The sequence below is a fragment of the Sarcophilus harrisii genome, chromosome 3, assembly GCF_902635505.1.
Source record: "Sarcophilus harrisii chromosome 3, mSarHar1.11, whole genome shotgun sequence".
Taxonomy (NCBI): Eukaryota; Metazoa; Chordata; class Mammalia; order Dasyuromorphia; family Dasyuridae; genus Sarcophilus; species Sarcophilus harrisii.
Genome location: NC_045428.1, coordinates 57,666,157 through 57,687,825, shown reverse-complemented (window position 1 = coordinate 57,687,825; position 21,669 = coordinate 57,666,157). Strand labels below are relative to the sequence as shown.

General features: G+C 37.5%; 1 protein-coding gene across 2 annotated transcripts in view; it reads right to left on the bottom strand.

Annotated features, from left to right (window-relative positions):
- The window catches only part of SERPINE2 (serpin family E member 2), a 78,333-nt gene extending 57,680 nt beyond the window's left edge, over positions 1 to 20,653 (bottom strand). Inside the window, exon 1 of one of the 2 annotated variants that reach the window (XM_023500810.2) lies at positions 20,571 to 20,653. The gene's annotated coding sequence lies outside the window, so the exon portion shown is untranslated. Of the gene's footprint in view, positions 1 to 20,073; positions 20,145 to 20,570 lie in introns of those variants that run through there. The other variant, XM_012546585.2, reaches the window with a different exon arrangement.
- Between the last annotated feature and the right edge of the window lie 1,016 nt (positions 20,654 to 21,669).

Here is a 21,669-nt window from a genome sequence, read left to right as displayed (position 1 = left end):
AATACTTGGCTCTACATGAGTTCTGTTAAGGGGAAAACATATTTGGTTAGAGTTCATTGAGGGGTAAACAAGAACGGAGGGAAGGCAAAGAAAGAAAGGGAAAAATGTAATTCAGGATGACTTTCAAAATGCCTGACAAAATTTGCCAAGGACTATTAATAAATTTAAGACACCAAGGAACTGGGAAAGGCAGAGAAGGGAGGAAATAGTTTGTCACAGGGCAGGCAGTTTTAGATTAGAAGTATAAACATTTAAGACTCAAGGTTTTATATTAGAATCTGCTTTTTCAATCATTTTTAGAAGTAGTTTATTGTAGGGAAAGCACTGTAAAATCTAAGGGCTCAAAGATGATGCTTAGATTTTCAAAGGAGTAAAGTGACAAGCTGCCCACAATACAAAGAAAAACTTCCAGAAGATCTCCAGAAGTTCAAGTTTATAGGAAGATGATAGATAGATGAGTTTGAATGTGGCAACTGTTAAGGTCAATGAAGAAAAATACTCACAGGAAGTTCATTGTGTTTCATCAATACAACTTCTGCTCCAGGATATACATCATCAGTTACTTCAAATGATTTTTGTATAAGTGTGATTTCTGGTTCCTACTCCATTCTCCATCAAACACAAGTCAACAAGGTCCTTCCTAAGGTTTAATGACCAGAACTACACACAAAGCTCTCAGTGTGGTCTTACTGAGACATGGGAATATGACAGAACTCTTCCCTTCACTAGGGTACAATTAAAGGAATATTATTCTGAACTTTACCTCCTTAATGAGTATGCCATAGATATAGAGAAAAAAATAGGAGAACTGGATATGAAATGACAAATCTCTAATCTCACAGGTTGAACTGTTTCCATCCATGTTCCTCTTGATCACAGAAAGTGACCTGAGTAATTTTGTTCAATCTCTAGTCTTACACAATCCCCTATTTTAACCCTTTCTCCACAAGCTACAATTGGAAACCAGATCTTGTTCTTTATTTTTGAAGGCCAATGACACCACAAATGAGTGACGCTATGATTTGCCCAAAGTAACTAGAAGAGTATTTGATATTTTTGGTTACTACAAAGAGTTTTGAAATAGAGGGGAGGAACCCTCTAGGAGTGAAAGGAGGAGAAAGGGTAAGAGACGGGGTCTGACAGGATTCAGATCCCCAAAGAAGCACATGACAATGAGATCTAAGCATCTCCAATGCAGTTGATACCACAAATAAATTTCCAGTTATTTATAGGGCTCTTTCTCTTCTCTAAGAATCCCTGGGGCACATTTTATATTTTGTGGCATATCTGATGCTATTTTAGTTGTGATTTAATGAAGGTTTTATATCACTCCTCCCGCCCCCTTTCTGATACCTTTGTACATGGGGATTCTGCCTATATCATTTCTGCCTTTGTTAGCAAAGTTTCTGACAACTAAGTTTGGGCAAATTACTTTCCTTCTCTGAGTTTCACTTTTTTTGTAAATGAGAATCTTGACTAGATGAACTTTTTGTCTCCTTTCTTTTCTGGCAACCTAGGATTCTTTGGAGGGCACTATTTTACCAGAAGCTCTAGGATCATGGGCAGGTCTCATTGCTAGCACAGTGGGGAAAACACTAAGCAAAACCACCTGTCTCAAAACACTCACTTATTCATTATATGGCCATCATTTATGTCCAGTGGCAGAAAGATTCCATTAAATGAAACATTAGCAATATTATTCTCACCTTTGGATTATCAGAAGACTTGTGACCAGTAAAACTGTTGTCCTTTATAAGGACATGGAAATTTACTCACTTATTCATTCAGAAAGGTTGTGGTCTCTGGTCAATTCTGGACACAAATGGGGAGAAAGAGCTGCTGATTTATCCAGAAAATTTAGTGAAGTTTTGGTCTGGATTAGCCAGTATCAAAAGTGAAATTTATATGTAAACAACTATGTATTTATAAGCTATAGCCAGTGTAAATGGGAGATAATTTTAGAGGGAAGGCAGTATCAGTAAGGGAGATCAGGAAAAGGCTCTTGCCTTTTCATTAATTTATAGGGTTAAAGTTGCTTGGGGACCCTAAGAAGTTAAATGACTTCTCCAGCATTATATGGTCAGCAAGAGTTAAAGGTGGTACCAGAACTCTGAGACCAAATCTCTGTTTATTAATATACACTGCCTCAATTAAATCTCAGGAATTAACTCAATAAAGGTGGTGATCCAATAGGGCAGCCCAGATGGTCACTGTTTTGTAGCAAATGGCCAATGTTCCATTTTACATGATGCTGTATTTAGATGCTGACCCTCGTTATCCAAATGGCTACTTTTAAAAAGGCTGTGTGATCCTGGGCAAGTAATTTACTCTTTAGGAGTTCCAGGGAACTCTCTATATAAGGGATTAACCTTTCTTAGAGGCAGCAGCCTTGGGTAGTCTGGGGAAACCAATTGATCTTTCCTCAGAAGGTTTTTAAATGCATAAAATAAAATATATAAGATTAAGAAAGTAAATCAATAGCACCAAAATATAAATATAATTTTTTAAAAAAGAAAAAGATAAAAAACAAGTTCATGGACCTCAGGTTGAGTCCCTCCCTATTCTAGAATTAAGTTTCAGAGAAGATATAGAGCTGCATTAGTAAAGAGATTTTTTTTTTTTTTGCTGAGGCAATTGGGGTTAAGTGACTTGCCCAGGGTCACACAGCTATGAAGTGTTAAGTGTCTGAGGCCAGATTTGAACTCAGGTCCTCCTGACTTCAGGGCTGGTGCTAAGAGAATTCTTTACACCAATAAAATCACAGATCCAGCCCCAGGCAGAACACTCATGCTCTTGAACATGGAGCTTGGCATAGTCTGCCCAAGTGGCTGGAATATAAACCCTCCTCAATTCAGCATTTTCATCTTCTAGCTTCCTGCAAGGGTCACCAATGGTCCCAGCTGTTATAGGAGCCCTCCCAGATGCCCTAGATACTTCAAACTACATTGGATTTAATCATCCATTTACAATGTTGGATGCTCCACCCTTGCTCCATCCCTAGCTGTTCCTGAAGCCCACACAACTTAGATATACAATGTGCATTTCATTCCAGCTTCCTAGCTGCCATTTCCAAAGACTGGCTGTAACCAAATGCAATAGTACAGGGCAGCTAGCAAGCTATCTGATCAGCTTTGGCAGACCCAAGCAAGCACAAAAAACAGCATCCATAGCTCACTGATAAATTTTTTTGATGCAAGGTGAGAGTGATTTTGTTTGTTTTATTTTGTGTCTCAGTTCCCTTCTGGCAGTCTGGTGCAACCATAAACTCCTTAGGAAAAAAATGCTTCTCTCTGTGTGGAATTATGAACTGATATAACCATTCTGGAAAGACACTTGGAACTATGCCCAAACAGCAATCAAGCTGTGTATATAATATCCCCAAGAGAATGTGAAAAAGGGGAAAATAACCACATGCCCCCAAAATATTGATAGAACTCTGTTGCACAGAATTGGTGATTGAGGGGATACCCATCAATTTGTGAATGGCAGAGCAATCTGTGGTGTATGAATGCAATGGAATACTACTGTGCTATAAGAAATAATGAGCAGGTGGATTTTAGAGAAACCTGGGAAGACTTACATGAATAGATGCTGAGTGGAGTGAGCAGAACCAAGAGAACATTATAAATATTCACCACTGTTCAGTGAACTACTATAACCGATTTAGCTCTCCTCAGCAATGGTATGATAAAAGATAATTCCAAAAGACCAATGAAAGAAAATGCTTTCCACAATCAGAGAAAGAACTGTGAAATCTGAATGCAAATTGAAGCATGCTATTTTTCACTTTTTTTCATGGTTTTCCTCTTTTGTTCTGATTCTTCTTTCACAACATGACTAATGTGAAAATATTCTTGACATGATTGTACATGTATAACCTATATATATCAGATTGCTTGCGGTCTTGTGGAAGAAGAAAAGGAGGAAGGAGGAGAATATATGGAACTCAAAATCTTATAAGACTGAATGTTGGAAACTATTTTTACACATAATTGGAAAAAATAAAATGCTATTAATTAAACTGAGAAAAGAAAAAATGCAAAAAATGAAAGACATCTTTCTAAGTTCAAATCTGGCCTCAGACACTCACTAAGTTTCTGACTCTGGGCAAGTTAATTCACCCTGTTTGTCTCGGTTTCCTCATCTGTAAAATGAGCTGGAAAAGGAAATGGAAAACCACTTTTTTCATAATATGTTATCTGTCTCAAAGCAAGTTCAGACTAAGATGAGGAGCTGTTGTCATATTAATATGAAGTCATAAGATCTTGGGAGCTGGAAGGAGCTTAAAGGTCACTTAGTCTGGGAGTCTGAACTTAAGTTTTTTGGTCTTGTTTTAAAAATTCTGATAACTATTTCAATATAATTGGTACATAATTTTCCCTGTAATCCTATGTATTTTATTGTATGTATGTATGTATTTCATTTCAAAGTGTTATACTGAGAAGAGGCCATAAATTTTACCAGATTGCCAAAGGGATCCAAGGCACAGAAAAAGTTCAGAAGCCCTGAACTAATCCATCTTCATCATTTCATAGATGAGAAAATAGAAATCCATTAGAAGAGAAGATTGACTCCTACATATGCAAAAAAAAAAAAAAATCAAAAAATCAAAAAACTACCCAAGAACCAAACAAAGAAAGCAGTGTAACATAGTATTAGGGACATTTGCCTAAGATTCAGAAAACCTGGGTTTTTTTTTTTTTTTTTTTTTTTTTTTTTCACTTCAATCCTGCCATTTACTACCAGCCATTTGGCTCTGGACAAATCCCAACCTCTCTAATCCTGTTTCCTTTTTCAATAGAATGGGGGTGAGGAATAGAGTTGCACTAAGTGATCTTTATGGTCCCTCAATGGTAACATTCCATGAATCATGGCCAACTTTCTTCTTACTGTAGAAAGTTATTTACTTATCTGGAACATTTAATTGTTAAGACCAATGACAGCAGGTACTGAATCTCATTTCTTTTTCTATCTCCCTTGGCCCCTTGCACAATGCTGTGCACAGCATAGGACCCCAATGAGTCTTTGTTGAATCAAATCCTTCAGTATTGGTGTGTCAGAGTACCTAAGCGTGACTAGTTAGTAAACATGCCTATTTTGCAGTTCTTTTTAACTGTTTGGCTTCAAAAAGAGCCAGACGCAAAAAATAAAGAGGGAAGGAGGAAAACACACACACACACACAGATGACAGACAGAGTCACAGAAAGAGACAGACAGAGGGAAAGAGAGACAGACACAAAGAGGGAAAGAGAGACAGACACAAAGAGAGAAAGATACAAAGTGACACAGACACAGATCCAGAAAGAATATCATTCATATATATCATATATAGCCAGCCTTGATACTGTTGCATCTTTTGGTCTCATACCAGATGCTCTCTAAAAAGATACCATTTTAAAGAAGAAAGAGAATACATTGTGAAATAGAGACAGAAACATAGAGATGGACACACACACAGAGAGACACACAAACACAGACAGAGAGATAGAGACAGAGACAGAGACAAACAGAGAAACAAAGACAGAGGGAAAGACAAAGAAGAGGGAGAGACAGAGAAAGAAACTAATCATTCACCAAGCAACTTCTGTGGAGTCAATTTCAGAGGAAGCACTATAGAGAACAGGGTTTGAAAATAAAAGGTGCCAAAATCTAGAGGTCTAAGAAAAACTCTTTCAGCAAGTCATATCATAGATTTATAAATGAAAGGGACCTGAGAGATAAGTCTATCCAACCTGTCCTTTTCATAGGTTATAAGATTGGAGGAATTGACTTCCTCAAGCTTCCACAAATAAAAAGACATTGAGCTTTTATTCAAACCCAGACAATGTGATTTCAAATCCAGTATTCTTTTCCATCATCTCATGCTTAGAAGGAATATAGTTAAGCTACTATCAAAGGATCTAATTTCTCAACCACAGTCAATAAAAGTCTTCTTTCAGTCATTTTTCAGTCATGTCCAACTCTTCTTGATCTTATTTGGGGTTTTCTTGGAAAAGATACTATTGTGATTTTACCATTTCCCTTTCTAGCTCATTTTACATTTGAGGAAACTGAGGCAAACAGGGTTAAGTGACTCATCCAGGGTTACATAAATAGTGAGAAGATAATAATTCCACTTTGGAAATTCAATTAAACACAAATTGGGAAATTAGGGAGAAAGTAAATGTTTAAATCTTTTTCATTCTCCTGAGAATGTCATCTTTTATTTGAAAATCTTAAATAAGAAACCGAAAAGCAAAACTGTTGTACTTGGGATTTGGTTTGTTTGAAATAAAGCTCGCTTGGCTTAGAAGTACTTCACTATCCAGCAGATGAATGCAATACTTCTTTTTGCTAACTCATCAACCTTCCAACTATTTGCCCTGAATCTAGCTGCCAAGATCTTTTATAGTTCAAGTCCTAGAAAAAGATCAAGCATTCTCTACCAAGTTCAATATCCTCTATCCATAGAAGACAGTCACACTTAGTGGGAAATGATGTCATTCAATTCATATTGTGGGAAGCTATCTTATAGTACAAAATAGTGAATATGGGATCAGAAAGTTTTCTGACTTGTGGGTGAATATCACCTCAGGTATTTACTTGCAGTATGACCCTGGTAAATCACGTAATTACTCTGAACCTAGTTACTTTGCCTATAAGATGCTAGCACATGTAACATGCACATAAGAAAACATCAAATAAAAAATTTGACACAAAGTTCAAAGGGTTCCTTTTTTGGATAAAATATCAAAATATGATGTTTGTTTTTTAGGATAAAGAAAAGTGCATATCCTGTCATTCTTTAAAATAGGTAATATTTTTTATAGGCTACTGCTTTAAGTAACTTCCAGCTTACTAATATTTTGAACAAAGTAAGTTTCATGTGCTTTCACACAAAAAGCATATTCTGCATTTAGAAGCACTCTCAACACTTAAATCATTGACAAAAAATAAATGTGAGATTTTTTCCAACTGTTTGTTTACAGATTATTATTGTTCTAATTGCACTGAACCCCACAAACTAGATTTCAAGGAAATCCATAGGTCTTTCAAAAGAGATTAGTTTAACCATTCACATCGGAAAGACCAAGTGGATGAAAAAAAAATTACCTAAAAAATGACATGGAGTTGGAGGATATTTCATGAGTTAATTCACCTGTGTGTGTATCTGTATCTGTATAAATCTATATTTATACCTTGAGTGGGTGTTGCACATAGATAATGCATTAGATTCAGAAGTAAACAGGAGATTGGGTTAGATCACATTTAGGAAATATAGATCTCTCAATGATACAGAGCTGCTCGTTATTAGTCACAGGTCATTATGATAAAAGAAAAATAAAAATTTCAGGTGATCCAAAAGGCAATGTAAAGATATAGGTTAAGTTTAAGAAGGCTATAACAAATTACTAATGATGACTAGGAAAAAGCACCATACAAGGTGCTTAAGGATATTAAGGATTAAGGATATGCATGAGCAGAACAAGATGTAAGCTAGTCATTAGAGAGAATGAGAAGTAATGGATTGAGAGCTAAAATGATATAGAGATAAACTTTAAATTTTAGCTGAGCCAAAGGAAACCCTCTACAAAATAATTTGAACCAAAGATACTGACATAAGGAAACAAATTTGACTGTATCCCACTGAAATTTAGTGGGGTAAGACCTATTATAAATAGAATAGGATTCTAAAAGTGTATGCCTTATTCAGAAGAAATAGGCTATGTGAAAGTTGGGGAATGGGCATGAATATATAGACTATAACTATGTGTTTTAAAATACATTCGTTGAAAAAATCTAGTAAAAGGAAGAAACAAAAAGAAAACATTTAGATGAAAATCAAATCAGGCAGAAACAAACTTTAGTGCATACTCAGATCACCTAGAAGAGAAAACGAAATAGAGGAGAAATTTGGAGAAAGGATCACAAGCCTAAAATGGAAGCACAATGGGGATATTTACAAATGCTAGAGCTTTCTTTCTGACCAAAGTGAGACAGCTAACAATTTCTTGGCTTGCCTTTATTATAATTTAACCTCTTTCTCCCTCAAAAAAAGTATGACCCAGTAAGGGGAATTTCCATTCTGAATCTGATTGTTAACAACAATGGAAGAAATGGTTGCTGAGGTGGAAATAATGGAAATCTTAGGGGAGAAGGGAATGTCAAATTCATTTATCTCAGAATATGACAGAGAAGAGTAGAGTGGGATATAGTGAGGAGACTTTAAAGAACTCTTTCAGAGAAAGGGAGATAGTTTCACATGGACTAAAAGCTACTGAAGAAATTCAGAAAACTCTCAAGAATGAGTTTGAGAACACAAAGTAAAACAATTGGAATGAAGAGGAAAAGGGGGAATTGTACAAAGAGACCTATGGAGATACAGAGGGAAACCAACCAACTAACTTTTTTTTTTTTTTTTAATTGTGAACAAGATGGAAGATGACGACAAATGTTAGGTATTATCCTATAAGAAGAGTGTTTGAAGTACTAAAACTAAGAATAACTTGTAGCTATAAGAAGTGTTAGGCAACAGAATGGGATTTTAAAAAAAAAACCTATGTAGAGGGGAAAAGTACAATTATATAGATATGGTATATAGAGAATAGAAAATATAGATATGGTTGCTGCTGGTCAAAATAATCAAGGTAGATTACCCAAAACAATGAGTAAAGGAAAGAGGCCAAAGCTAATTAACTTATTTTGATTCCATTTTCTCTGCTAAGGAAAATGTCTAAGGACTAGAAAAGAGATATGAAAAATAACTAATATAGATGTGATACCCAAGAGAGGGAGGAAAATTATAAGAGAACATCTGCCTGCCATAGATGAGTTCTAGTCACCAAGTATTTGGCATTTGAACTGGCAGATTTGACAAAACTATCAGTGATCTTTGCAAAACTGGGAAGAATGGAAAAGCTATCAATGGAGAGAATTTACTGATAAAATATAATATAAACCATAAAGCCAGTGAATTTGACTTCAATTCTTAACAAAATTCTAAAACATGTTATTAAGAAGATGGCTAGAAAAGTTGTGTTCTCAAAGAGCTTCATCAGGAACAGACCGTATCAGATATTAAGGAGTGTTAAAGGAGTCCCCTGAATTTGTCTTTTTGAGTTGGCTTATTTTCCACAAACACTGGACCCAGAGCATGAAGGAGACCTTAAAGGTATCAAGAACAAAGTTCTCCAGCTGATATAATTTGTTGTTTGTATCCTAAGCCGGATTCTCTGTGTGTTCTTGGGAGGCAAGACAGGAACCAGCCACTCTGGTCTGTACCAGGCTGGGGAAAATGCTTGTGCAGTTAGGATCCTTTGCAAATAAGTGGACCTTCCTATCTTCATAGTTTAGAAGCTCCCAAGAAAAAGGAATGTGACTTTTGCTATCACCTTGCCCCTCTCCTTTGGGAGGGACTACTGTACTTTTCCCTTCCATGCCATGCCCCTTCCTGCTTTCTTCTTCTCCTTTTGTCATAAATATGCAAACTTCTGTAAGGACTGTCAAATCTTTGAGTTCCACAAGCATGTTCATTTCTCTTGTAATAAAGCTGGTTTTCACATAAAAATTGTGACATTGCCTATTGATACAGACTAACCTAATTTCTTACAGCAATACACTATTATAATAATTAACTCATTTTAAGCCTGGGGGTAATATATTGGCCCAGAAGCTCTTTAGTTTTGGAAAATTAATTTATATGAAAAGTTCCAAATTTCTCCTGGTTAGGAAAAGATTTCCAACATCTAAGAAGAGATTATTTATTTATCTGTCTGTCTACTTATCTATCTATATTTTTATGAAAATGTAATATTATACCCTGGCATCTTTGTATAAGAAGCAAAAAATTCAGTTTACTACAAACATGTGAGTGGTGAAATTGCAGATTATATTGTATCTAGTGGTAGACACAGGGAGGAAAAAATAAGGAAAGAAATAACCTTTTCTTGGGATTCCCCTCAGCCTTAATCTTATCTTTTATGTTAATTGTAGAGTCAAGGTCATTCCTTCTAATCTCCTTTCTCTGCCACAATTCAGTCTTACATTTTCTCCATGCCTTCTCCAAGCTCTGGAATCCAGCTGTTAGAATTTCTTTTTTCCTAATTCTTAAGCATTTATAAAAGTACTTAGGTCATGAGTCATATAATGAGTCTCTCATGCAATGGCTTTGATTGATTCAAAGAGGTGTACAGGTCCTGTTCACAATGAGATCTAATTGATTCAAATATATATATATATATAAGAGTTCATACCTTGTAAGAGATAGAAGGGATGGGTTTTGACCTTATAGTTGTACTTTTTAAAAAAACAATTTATTAGGCTGGTATAATTAGTCAGGGGAATGCTATAGATACAGTTTGCTTAGATTTTTATTAAAGTTTATCAAAGTTTTTCATACTATTATTGTTTTTTTAACTAAATCAGCAGTATTTATTGATAAAATGCTCACAGGATATAAAACAACCCTGAATAACAAGGGTTCTCAAAGTTTACCTCCAGAGGCAGAGGACTCATTGAGATTTCAAATTGCAGTCATGTAAAAGAATTGAACTGAACAATATGTTTTTCAGTTCAGTATTTTAAATGACATATACTATTATTGTTAAAGCCACAATGATAGATGTAGGCTAAATAATATTATAATCTACATTACATTATATAGATTATGAAATTGAATCACCACCACCCCACCACCCTAACCTAGAAAGTAATCGTGTTCAACATCATCTTTGAAGATTTTCTGTGAATTGTTTTATGTTATTTTAACTAATTGGTTAAAGACACAAATGGCATGTTTGTCAAATTGGTAGATAGCAAAGCTGGGAAGGACGGATAGCTAACAAATTGGAAAAGTTTTAAGACCCCTAAAATCTTGGCATGTACTAGACTTTGTTGAAAAGAAGTCTTTGGGGGGGGGGGAATGGGAAGGGGCAGTAGGGGAGAATCATGAGAGAGTAATATTGATACCAGAACCAAAAAAGATGAAAAGAAAGGAAAAAACATCTATAAATAAAAATGAGAAGGAAGTTCAGGAGGGGGCACACTACCATGTGAAATCTGAAATATACCCCCTCAAAAAAAATCCCAACCACAAATTTTATATAATATTCATGGTTTCATATAATTTTTTTTATTATTCTCTAAACAGGAAAATGTTGGTATTAGTCAAATTCATAATAAAAAGAAACATTAAAAAAACCTCAACAGTCAAAACACTGGGTTGAATCAGGGAAGATGAAATTTAACAGAGACAAATGTAAAGTAGAATTATTTCACCGTTATACAATGGAATAAGTATGGTTTGGAGCAGTTCATCTGAAAAGGATCTGGAGATTTTAGTGGACTGAAAATTCAGTATGAATTAGCAGGAAAATGAAACAATAATACAATCATAAACCAGGGTCCAGGACTAGAGAAAGAGCCTCAGCACATTCTAACCCGGTATCACTTTTGGAATGTCAGGTGCTGCAATTTAGAAAGAACGACTGATTATTGAGAGAACCTCCAAAGCAGAGACACCAGAAAGATAAAGAGTCTTGAGATATAAAGAGCTGATGAAGTAACCAGAGGTAGACAGCCTGAAAAAGAAAGGCTGGAGATGGAAGGAGCAGAGAGGGCACATAATAGTTGTCTTAGAGTATCTGAAAGACTGTCATGTGAAAGAAGGATTAGATTGATTCTACTTGACTCCAAAGGATAGAATGAGACACTATATAAGATAAACAGAATGGGAAGAAAAGCTTGCTAACAATTAGAGCTGTTCAAAAGTAGAGCAGGGCTGCCTAGAAAGATAATGGATTCCTCCTTTCAGTAAAAGGTCTTCAAGCAAAAAGTAGATGACCACTTCTTGGGGATAGTATAGACAGAATTCTTGTTGAGGTAAAAGTTAAATAAGATAGACTTCAAACAACTTTCGAAGTCTGAGCTCTTGTGATTCCAGGAATCTTCTATGAAGCATTTATTGAAACACATAGTCAAACATTGCAAAAGGCTGGGAAGGATTGTCATCTGCACTAAGGCAGGGAATGCTGCCTACAAAGAGAAACTGAATGCATAGAGATAGTAAGAAAGCAAGCCACTTCACAGGCTCATAAAACATTCTTTCACCTTTTCAAATGCCTTGTTCATTTCTGAAGTGTGATGTGTTTTTCAGTGATAATATCACCCACCCCCAATCACAGTCCATGAAAACTTTGGATAAAAAGAAAAGTGATAGCTCTTTTCTGTAGACATAGAAAAGTGATCACCTGATATGGGTTTTGAAAGGAAAAAAAATCTCCACACTCCTTTCATTGCTTCATATTTTTCATATTGTGGGATTAAAAATCCCACAAGTTCTCAAAGTATAAGCAATATCAATTTATGCTGAAAAAAGTGTCTTCTTGAATCAATAAAGGAAGACATTAAACATTTTAAAAATTGTTACCTTTTCAAATGACTGTCTTTTTTAAGGCAAGCATTGAGAGGAAGAAAAACAATTTTTAAAATTTTAAATGATTAATAATAAACTACTGGCTAGTCTAATGTAAGTACGGAGGCAACTAGGTGACAGTGGGCAAGATATTTTTACCATCTGTTTGACTCTGGGCAGATCACTCACCTTCTTTTAGCCTCAGTTTCCTCATCTGTGAAATAAATATAATAGCAGATATCTCACAGGGTTGTTGTGAAAAATCATTTGAGGACAGACAGTGCTTTATAAATCCTCAAGAACTATGTGCTAGAAAGCACTAAATGTCGGTTATTTTTATTGGTAGTATTAATATTTTGGAGAAGAAAAAAGTGGTAAGGACATAGAATGTTTTAGATCAAATTTTATAAACTACACATGATATTTATTTAAGAAAGTTGCTTGAACTCCAGGATAGAACTATAGAATGTTTAGAAATGTTGTTTAGACCAGTCATTTGAAGTAACTACTAAAGGACTAGGGGGAGGGTCATACTAGTGAGACTTGTACATTCAAAGAAGGTCCCCCAAGACATCTGAGCCCTACAGACTGGTGATTTTTACTTCCCCATCTGTTAGGCTGATCGCTTCAATGGCAAAAATCACTGAACATCTAAGCAAACAATCTTGTCGGAGAAAAACAATATGATTTTCATAAGAAGTTTAATGTTTTAGAGTTCAAGGTAAATAAGCATATGGATTAAGAAGAATGTGGATATACCTTACTGACTTTCAGAAAATACTTTATAAAATTCCTCATTAAAGGTTAGTCTATAAAACTGAGTTACCATGGGATTAGAGGTAATATTTAGTCATGGATAAGGAGATGGATTGGGGGCAAAGGAAAAAATGCCCAACTGTGAACGAGGAAGTGTTTAAAGGAAAGGAATTCACTAGAGATTGATCTCAGGATGAGTTTTATAAATAAAAATTGGATGAAGGAACTGGGAGTATATAACCCAGCAGAGAGACAAAGCTTGGAAATAGAGGGAGCATATATAATAGCTTTAATTTTTTTTTCTTTAAATGATTTTCCTGTAGGAGAAAGAACAGTTGACAGTTCCAGTGAACAGCAAGAGAACTAATAATAAAAATAGTAGCTGGCACTTATATATTTTTAAAGCTTTGTAAACCACTTTGCAAATATTAACTCCCAATCCTGTGAGGAGGTATCTACTGTTATGTTCATCTTATGTATTTAAAAATTGAGGCAGACAGAAGTGAAATGACTTGAATAAAGTCACACAGCTAGATAGTGGATAGATAGATACTTTACTACTGGATCTACTTACTGAATTTAAACTCAGTTCTTCCAGACTTCAAATCCAGTATATATATATATATATATATATATATATATAGAGAGAGAGAGAGAGAGAGAGAGAGAGAGAGAGAGAGAGAGAGACAGACAGAGAGAGAGAGAGAGAGACAGAGACAGAGACAGAGAGAGAGAGAGAGGTAAATACAAGACTTTGGTGGGAAGGGCTCCAGCAGGTAGTGGAGAATGGAGAAGAAATCAAGAAAGACTTCATGGAAAAGGTGATATATTCACAGAATCTAAAAAGTGGAGATGATGAACAAATACATCCTAAGAATAGGCAAAACTGGTACAAAGGCATGGAGATAGAAAATGGAATTCCTGGGGATTTGTAGAAAGAACATAATGCATCAGATGAGGGCTAGATCAAATGACCCCTAAGATTCCAACCAACTCTAAGATGTATGATTTAAAATTACTTGGAAGATATAAAATATAAAGTGATCTTTGGACTAAGAGCTCACTATAAGAGAACGAGAGGTTCTGAACTTCTGCTTGTCACAGTCTCCTTTGGCAGGCTAGTTCTTGAACAAACTGATCTCACAAGACAGTGAGAGGGACTAGAACAGGGTAGATGAAAATAGAGAAGTGTATTTGAGGAAAATGATTCAAGTCATTTCCATAAAAATCATATCCTGATATGTCACTGGTACAAAGAAGTGATCCTGGGTTCTCAAAGGCTATGTAAGCAGAGTGCAAGTTCTCTACTAAGTTGAGAGAGTTTGTATGTTCCCTGTAATAAACTGTATCTGCTGCACAAAAAATCAGACTCAATGAGAATGGAGAAGCATGTCACAAGCAAAAGGGACCCCCTTCAGAATGACAGAAAGGCCCTTGAACATCAGCTAGAGGTGAGATGCTACAGTAGAAAGAGCCCTACATTTGCCTAGCTATATGAACCTAAGCAAGTATTAATTTCTCTGGCTCTCAGTTTCCTCATTTATAAAATGAGAGGGTTGGATTAGATCACTTCTAGAGACTTTTCTATTAAATTTATGATTTCTTCAACTCTACTGGGATATGAATGAGAATCCATACTACACAATTAGAAAAAAAGAAACTATCAAATATATGTTAGAAAAGAAACCCAGAAGTCACAAAATTTTAGAGGTGGAACAAACCAGAGGGATCACACAGACTAAAGGTTTTTATTTATTTTTGTATGACTGACCCCTTTTGACAGTTTGGTAAAACCTATGGACCCCTTCTCAGAATAAGGTTTTTTAAAAAAAATTATAATTGAATGCTAAATTTCAGTTAAAGATTAATGAAAATCAAGATATAAGTTTTTTTTGTGTGTTCACAGATTCCTCAGTGGTCCATGGACTTTAGGTTAAGAACCCCAAATTTAGATGAATAAACAGTATCAGTTTCCTGAGTTGTGGTGTCTAAAACCAAACCATTAGACTTGGGTCTATTTCATATCAAAGTCAGAATTAGAACTCACTGGGTTCTGGGAAAGGAGGTATTTTTGAATGTTGCAGGGGATGAGGCCACAGGATGCTGGTCAACCTCAAGACCAAAACTGAAAGTTCTCTCTTACCCTTGTACACATTTCAACACTTCAAGGATCGATGATTTCATCAGTGTGGGTTACATGGGTGCAAGAGTTATCTTAAAACCAACTAAAACCAGGAGCCTTTCTACTTCAGCTATTCTCAGCTTTCTACCCAATAGACTTAATTCTCCAGTCCTGAACAAGACCTTAAGCTTACAGCTTGGGAGGACCTTTCAGAACTTGGGCTCTGCAGAGGGACTTTTCAACAATCCAGGGTCCCCTCCATGCCACGATGGTACATGGAAGGAGGACTTCAGTGGACATACAAGTACAGATGCCTGTCCAAAAAAAGCATGTGAAATACAGCATGTTACTCTGAACCATGAGTCTCAGAATGACAGATTGAATGAAGTCTGAAAGGGCCCATTAAAATGATCAAAGGAATGAAAGAGCTTTTAAAGGTTAAAGTTGGGTATCATCAGTGGCAAAGGCTGATCAAAGGTTATAAAATGATGGTATGTATTAAGAGGATGTGGGATTTTATTTAGAACAAAGAGGACCCCTTGAAGTTTGAAAGAAGACAACAGAAGAAAATGCTATTTTATAACAGTCAGTAAATTGATGAAATTATTACCATCCCTGAAAGTTAATGAAAGGTGGAAATAGGCTAGTCATGAATAAGCCTACAAGGAATCATTAAGGATAAAAATCTGTTATTTTAAAGATGTGAAAACTGAGGTCCAGGGAAGTCAGATAATCCTTCTAAATTAGTGCAGTGTGTCACTAAGTTAACATGTTCATGACAAAGCCTGGACTAGAACACAGGTTATCCAGATTCCAAGTCCAAAAGAAATTCTTAGATGATAGATGAACATCAAAATGGGATAAGGGGAAGACATCCTTGATGTCAGACATCATGATACTCCCCAACCATCTCTTCCTAAAGAAAGAATCTTTGACTCCATATGACATGTATTACAGCCTACAGACCTAATAACAATCCAGAGAATGTTTTGAGATTTACAATTTAAACTTTATTGATGCTTTTTTCCTTTGTAATATCACTGTCACTACTTATTTCCCACAATAGAACTCTCCCTTACAACAAATACTTATAGTGACACAAAATGAGTCAATGCACCAACCAGGTCTGCCAACATAAGCCTTATTCTACAACTCTAGGCCACCACTTAATAAGAGATTTGAGGCACAAAATGCTTTCTCTACAACAACCCCACTAAACATGACAGAGTGATAAGAATGCTGGACATGGGGTCAGACAATCTGGATTCCGGGCTTTGTTCCTTACTAACAGCGGATCGGTCACTTTAAACCCTCTAGTTCTCAATTTCCTCATCTATAAAATGAGATGGTTGAACTAGGTAATTGTTTAAAAGTTCCTCTTAGTTCTGAAATTTATGATCCTCAAGATATTTTTTTTTAATAAGAATTACTTCCATTTTACAGATGAGGAAATTGAGATCTATAGAAATTAAGCAATTCCTCTAGTTAATAAGCATCCAAGCACTGATTTTTAATTACAGACTCTAAATTTTTTCAGTTTTTTGTTAAATCACTAATCTCCCAAGCGTGGGAAAGGCACAGAGATAATCCAGTCTCCTCCGTGTGGAAACAGGTATGTTCAGTGAGGTCAAATTCATGGTTGCAAAACTCCCCCAGATAATTATGAAATAAGGAAATAAATATAAAACAGAGATAATGTTAATTTATGGTTTTCTAAGTCAGTATTTGGCCAACAGGGATTTGATTTCTATTTGAGCCTTACCCTACTGCGGCCTAGAAAACAGTCAAAGAAATGGGCACATTTGGCCTCTGACTGAACACCTACAATTTTCTCTAACTCCTGAACCGGAAAATGGTGAGAGTGAGAGATAAGGGCAGGAAAGTGGTACACTGTCAGATTCTAAAGTCTAAAGTCCCATTTAACAAATGCTTTACTTCTTCTACCCATCCCCTTAAGTCATTAATGTATAGAATAACTTTGAAGAAGTTTCAAAAAACACTTGGTTTTATGCATTCATATAAAAATCTTACACTTGGGTTAAAAACAATCAATTCAACAAACATCAAATGGGAATGGCATGGATAGGTGGCAGTTATTCTGAAAATTACCTAGAATTTTTGATAAACTGCAAGCTCAGTATGAGTCACTAGTGTGATATGGCAATCAAAAAAGATAATGTGATTTTGGACTACATCGAGAGCCAGGGATGCCAGGAATAAGAGAGTATGTGATACTAGGAGTACTATTTTAATTTTGTAGCCAAAGTTTTGGGAAGATAATGAATTGATAAATTAAAGGCCATAGAGAGAAAGTCAACAAGAACAATGGAGCCTTAATCCCATAATATATGAGGATCATTTTGAGGGTTTTCTGGTTTGGAGAAGGCAAGATTGAGAGAGAGTAGGGAAGACCATAGCTTCAAATACTCAAAAGATTAGCATGTGGAACAAAAATTGTTCTTGTTTTTTAGTCATATTGGATTTTTCTTGGCAGACACTGGATTGGTTTGCCATTTCCTTCTCCCACTCATTTCACGATGAGGAAACTGAGGCAAACAAGATTAAATGACTTATCCAGAGTCATCCAACTGGTAAGTGTTCAAAGGCCACATCTGAACAAAGAAGGCAAAACTGTGGATAATGGGTAAAAATTGTAAAGAAGAAAAAGCTTTCTAACAACTAAAAGTAACCAAAAGGAAAAAAAATGAATACGAGTTAAGGGAATCCCCTTCAATGAAGGTCTTCAAGCAAAGGCTGCAGAGATGACTTGTCAGGTATGTTGAAGATAGGATCCTTCTTCCACCTATGGGATGAGCTAGTATATTCCTATTGTGAACTTCTGGGACAAAATCAAGGACATCTACTGTCCCATATTTACAGAAACTACATTTTAACAATCACAAGAGTTTTTTGTTACTATAAATGTTGCCAACACCTTTGACTAGCATGTTTTGTACAGCGTCATGAAGGAAGTTAATTCTAGAAATTTCAATTATTATTAATTTTTAAAATCTTAAAATTAAAAAATGCAAGTTCAAGCAAGGAGCTTCCAGAATAACTCATCCAAGCTCCTCATTTTATTCATCAAGGAATTGAGGCCCAGAGATTAGCCCTAAGTCACACAGTTGAGCTAAGGTTACAACTCAGCTCTGCCTTCAAAGCCAGCTATTTTCCCAGTATAGTACTGTGCTTCTTCAGTTTTCCAATGTTTTGTGTTCAACTCATGTCAGACAAAAATTTTTTTTTAAATTAAGTATGTAATTTTTTATTCTATCAAAGCAATTCAGACAATAAATACCATTTGGGGGAATGAATGCTAAAGATAATATTGTTCTTTTGAGCTATAATCACACCACTGACTACCCACAGTAAGGAACAACAGAATTTAACCCTAAGCTTATTTCTCTAAAGAGCTCCTGGTGATTGTCTTTCTTTGGCCAAGATACAACATGTATAAAGAAAGCAAGGTGATATAAGTACTACTTGGGAGTCAGAAGATATGGGACTGAATCTCTTTTTAATCAACCCTTCTCATGAGGCTTTTCCTGGTCTCCCCAAATTGTTCCTGCCTTTCCATCGAGTTTGTCTTGTGTCTGCTTTCTATATGTCTTCACTATCTTAACTCCAACCCTCCCTCCCTTCAGAAGAAAAAAAAATGTTTCTTTCAATAGATAAATTACATACAATAAAAACATTTCACAAGCATCTTAGAACATTTCCATGATAAACATATTTAGCAATCCATCCTGCAATTCTTATTTTTAAAAATTAGGATGAAAACAGCTCAGCCAGACTTGCCAAAAATACTTACATATATCAATGGCAGACAATAGAGTGACAAGAAGGACTTTTTAATTTTCCTTCATCAAGCCTCTCTGAATGGCTAATTCAAGAAAAAAAGACCCATCAGATTTTAGTTGGCCCACACCCTGCCCAAATAAGGGATAAGGAGGCCAGCAAGCAATCAACTCATCTGCCAGGTTATAGAGCCGGAGCCCAATCTTGCCTTTAACAAGTGACTCTCGATGTAAGGTTCTGGCACAAATTCATTATTAGGTTGGCTGGCATTTCCTGTGGATGCTCCCTCTTGCCTCTACCACTGGTTAGGAAAGATTTCAAGTTCTAGAAGTTAGGAGGAGAGAAATGCCCCCCAACTTCGTACCCTTCTTTCCAAGTCCTCTCCTCTTGTAGGATTACACATAGGATAGCGATTAGGAACTCAACGAGGGGGAAGCTAGCGGCTTGAACTGCCTTCCTCCCTCATCCTACAGATTCGCAGCTGCGAGTCACACCTGGATGCCACAACTGGCACTGCCTCTAGCTCTTTCGCTCCCTCCCCCCCTCCCACTCCCCTTTCTCCCTGGGTTATGTTTGCAGTTGCTACAGAGAGGGTAGTGGTGAGAAAAACCCAGGATACCCACGGCCCGAGACAGAGGCATCCAAAAAGCAGCAGAAAGTTCTACCAACGTCTCAGCGCTGTAGGCTCTGGCAAGAAAAGGGCAAAGGAAAGGATTCCCCCACCCACCACCAAAGCGCGCACATAAAGGTCTACAGGAGTTACTCTGCCCTCCGGGAAATGCAAGTAGTGAAGAACCGAGGCTGGAAAAGCAGAACCCTGTGGGCGCACCGAACCAGGGTTACCCTCTCGGGGCTTCCTCGCCTTCCCCGCGCCCCCGGGGAGGGAAAGCAGGATGCAGCCGGGCGCCGTTAGCCGGCGGGGCGCGGCGAGCCTCAGTGCCGTCCTGTCCCGAGGCACCCAGTCCTTCCCCGTTCCTTTTTTGCCCCGCTCCAAGCCTCCACTCACCGCCTCGGACTCTCGATCGCCAGGTACGCCACCGGCGGAGCAGCAGCAGCAGCAGCAGCAGCAGCAGCAGCAGCAGGCGCTGGGTCCTGCGAGGGCGGGGAGAAGACGGAAGAGGAGAAAAAAAGCAGGAGGAGGAGAGAAGTACTAGGAGGAGGAAAGAAAGGGAAAGGAGGAGAAGGGGAAAGGAGGCGGCAGCGGGGAAGGCGCTAGCGCCACAAAGCTCCCTTTATAGTCCTGGACCGCTGCTCCGAGAGCAGCTCCTCGCAGCCCCGGCTTTATCAAGCAGATGGAGCGGGCTGCGCAGAGCAGACCGTGAGCCCGGTGCAGCCCCCCCACCCCCGCCCAAGTCTGCGGGAGCCCTCTCGGACCGCGGCCCCTCCTCCCAGTTGGGCCCCCGCCTCCTTCTCCTCCTCCTCGTTCTTCCCCACTCACCCACTCGAGCTACCCCCTATCTTCGCCCCTCTCCCCGCCAAGATTTCGTTAGGGTTGGCACCTACCTCTGAGGTGCAGCCCCAGGGCTGGGACGGAGCTCGGAGCACGTGGAGTCGGCTGAATAGGGTTCAGTTCCAACAGAAAGTGGGAGGATGGGGAGAAAGGGGACCGGAAGGGTCAGTCCGAGGTTTGTCCCTTTGGGACAACTATGTACCAACCCGAGGCGGGAGAAAGCATTTCTTCCCTTTCCTTTCCAAACTTGAAGGCTGCCATACATAGTCTGTGCCCAAGAGGTTACAAAAACCCTACTAGCTGTGGATCTACCCGCCAACTTGGCCCTGACAATGAAAACCAAGGCCAAGGGGGCTGGACAAAAGTCAGGGAACAACTCTCATCCGGGAACTGTCCACAGGGGATCCACCAGGGTTTCCTCTGCCCCCAAAGAACCTGACTTATTTGTAATCCAGACCATTCTAGATGTAGAGGGGGAGTATGGAATGCTTCTACATGTACATTCCCTGGAATCTACCTGAAGAAAGAATACCTTGGTCCTGGAGATCAGTAACAAAGTTCTGTCCCTATCCCCGCCAGAATTACCAGAACTTAAATGTTTCATTCGATTACTAAGTAAGAATGGGGTTTCTTTGGACATTCCTTTAGACTGGCATAGAAATCTCTAAGTTTATTTACTATTTTCAGAATCAAGCTAAAAGCTTTCCCTCTAAAGAAAGTGAACTAAATGTGAATCCACTGATTAATAATCAGAAAATCTTGGGGGAAATGTCTCCTTTTCAGTCATTTAAAAATATTTCTTGAGTACATACGGTGTTCAGGGCACTGTACTAGGCACTGGGCTGGAGGTAATGTACAAAGAAGATGAAAATATGAACCTAGTCTTTCAAAGAGCTTCCAGTCTAGTTAAGAAAATGACTTAAGTAACAAATGATGATTCTTCAAATCTCTATAAAACGTTAGTCTCAAGTCTTTATAGTTATATGTATACATATACCTGCACATGTATACTTATATATTTGTCTAGGCCTGTGAATGTGGATAACATATTCCAGGCAAGGGAAATTACCGCTTCCAATATAACTCTCTGCTTCAGAGAAAAACTGGGGCTTCTGAGATATAAAGTGACTAAGGTCACAAAGTCTTGAACCC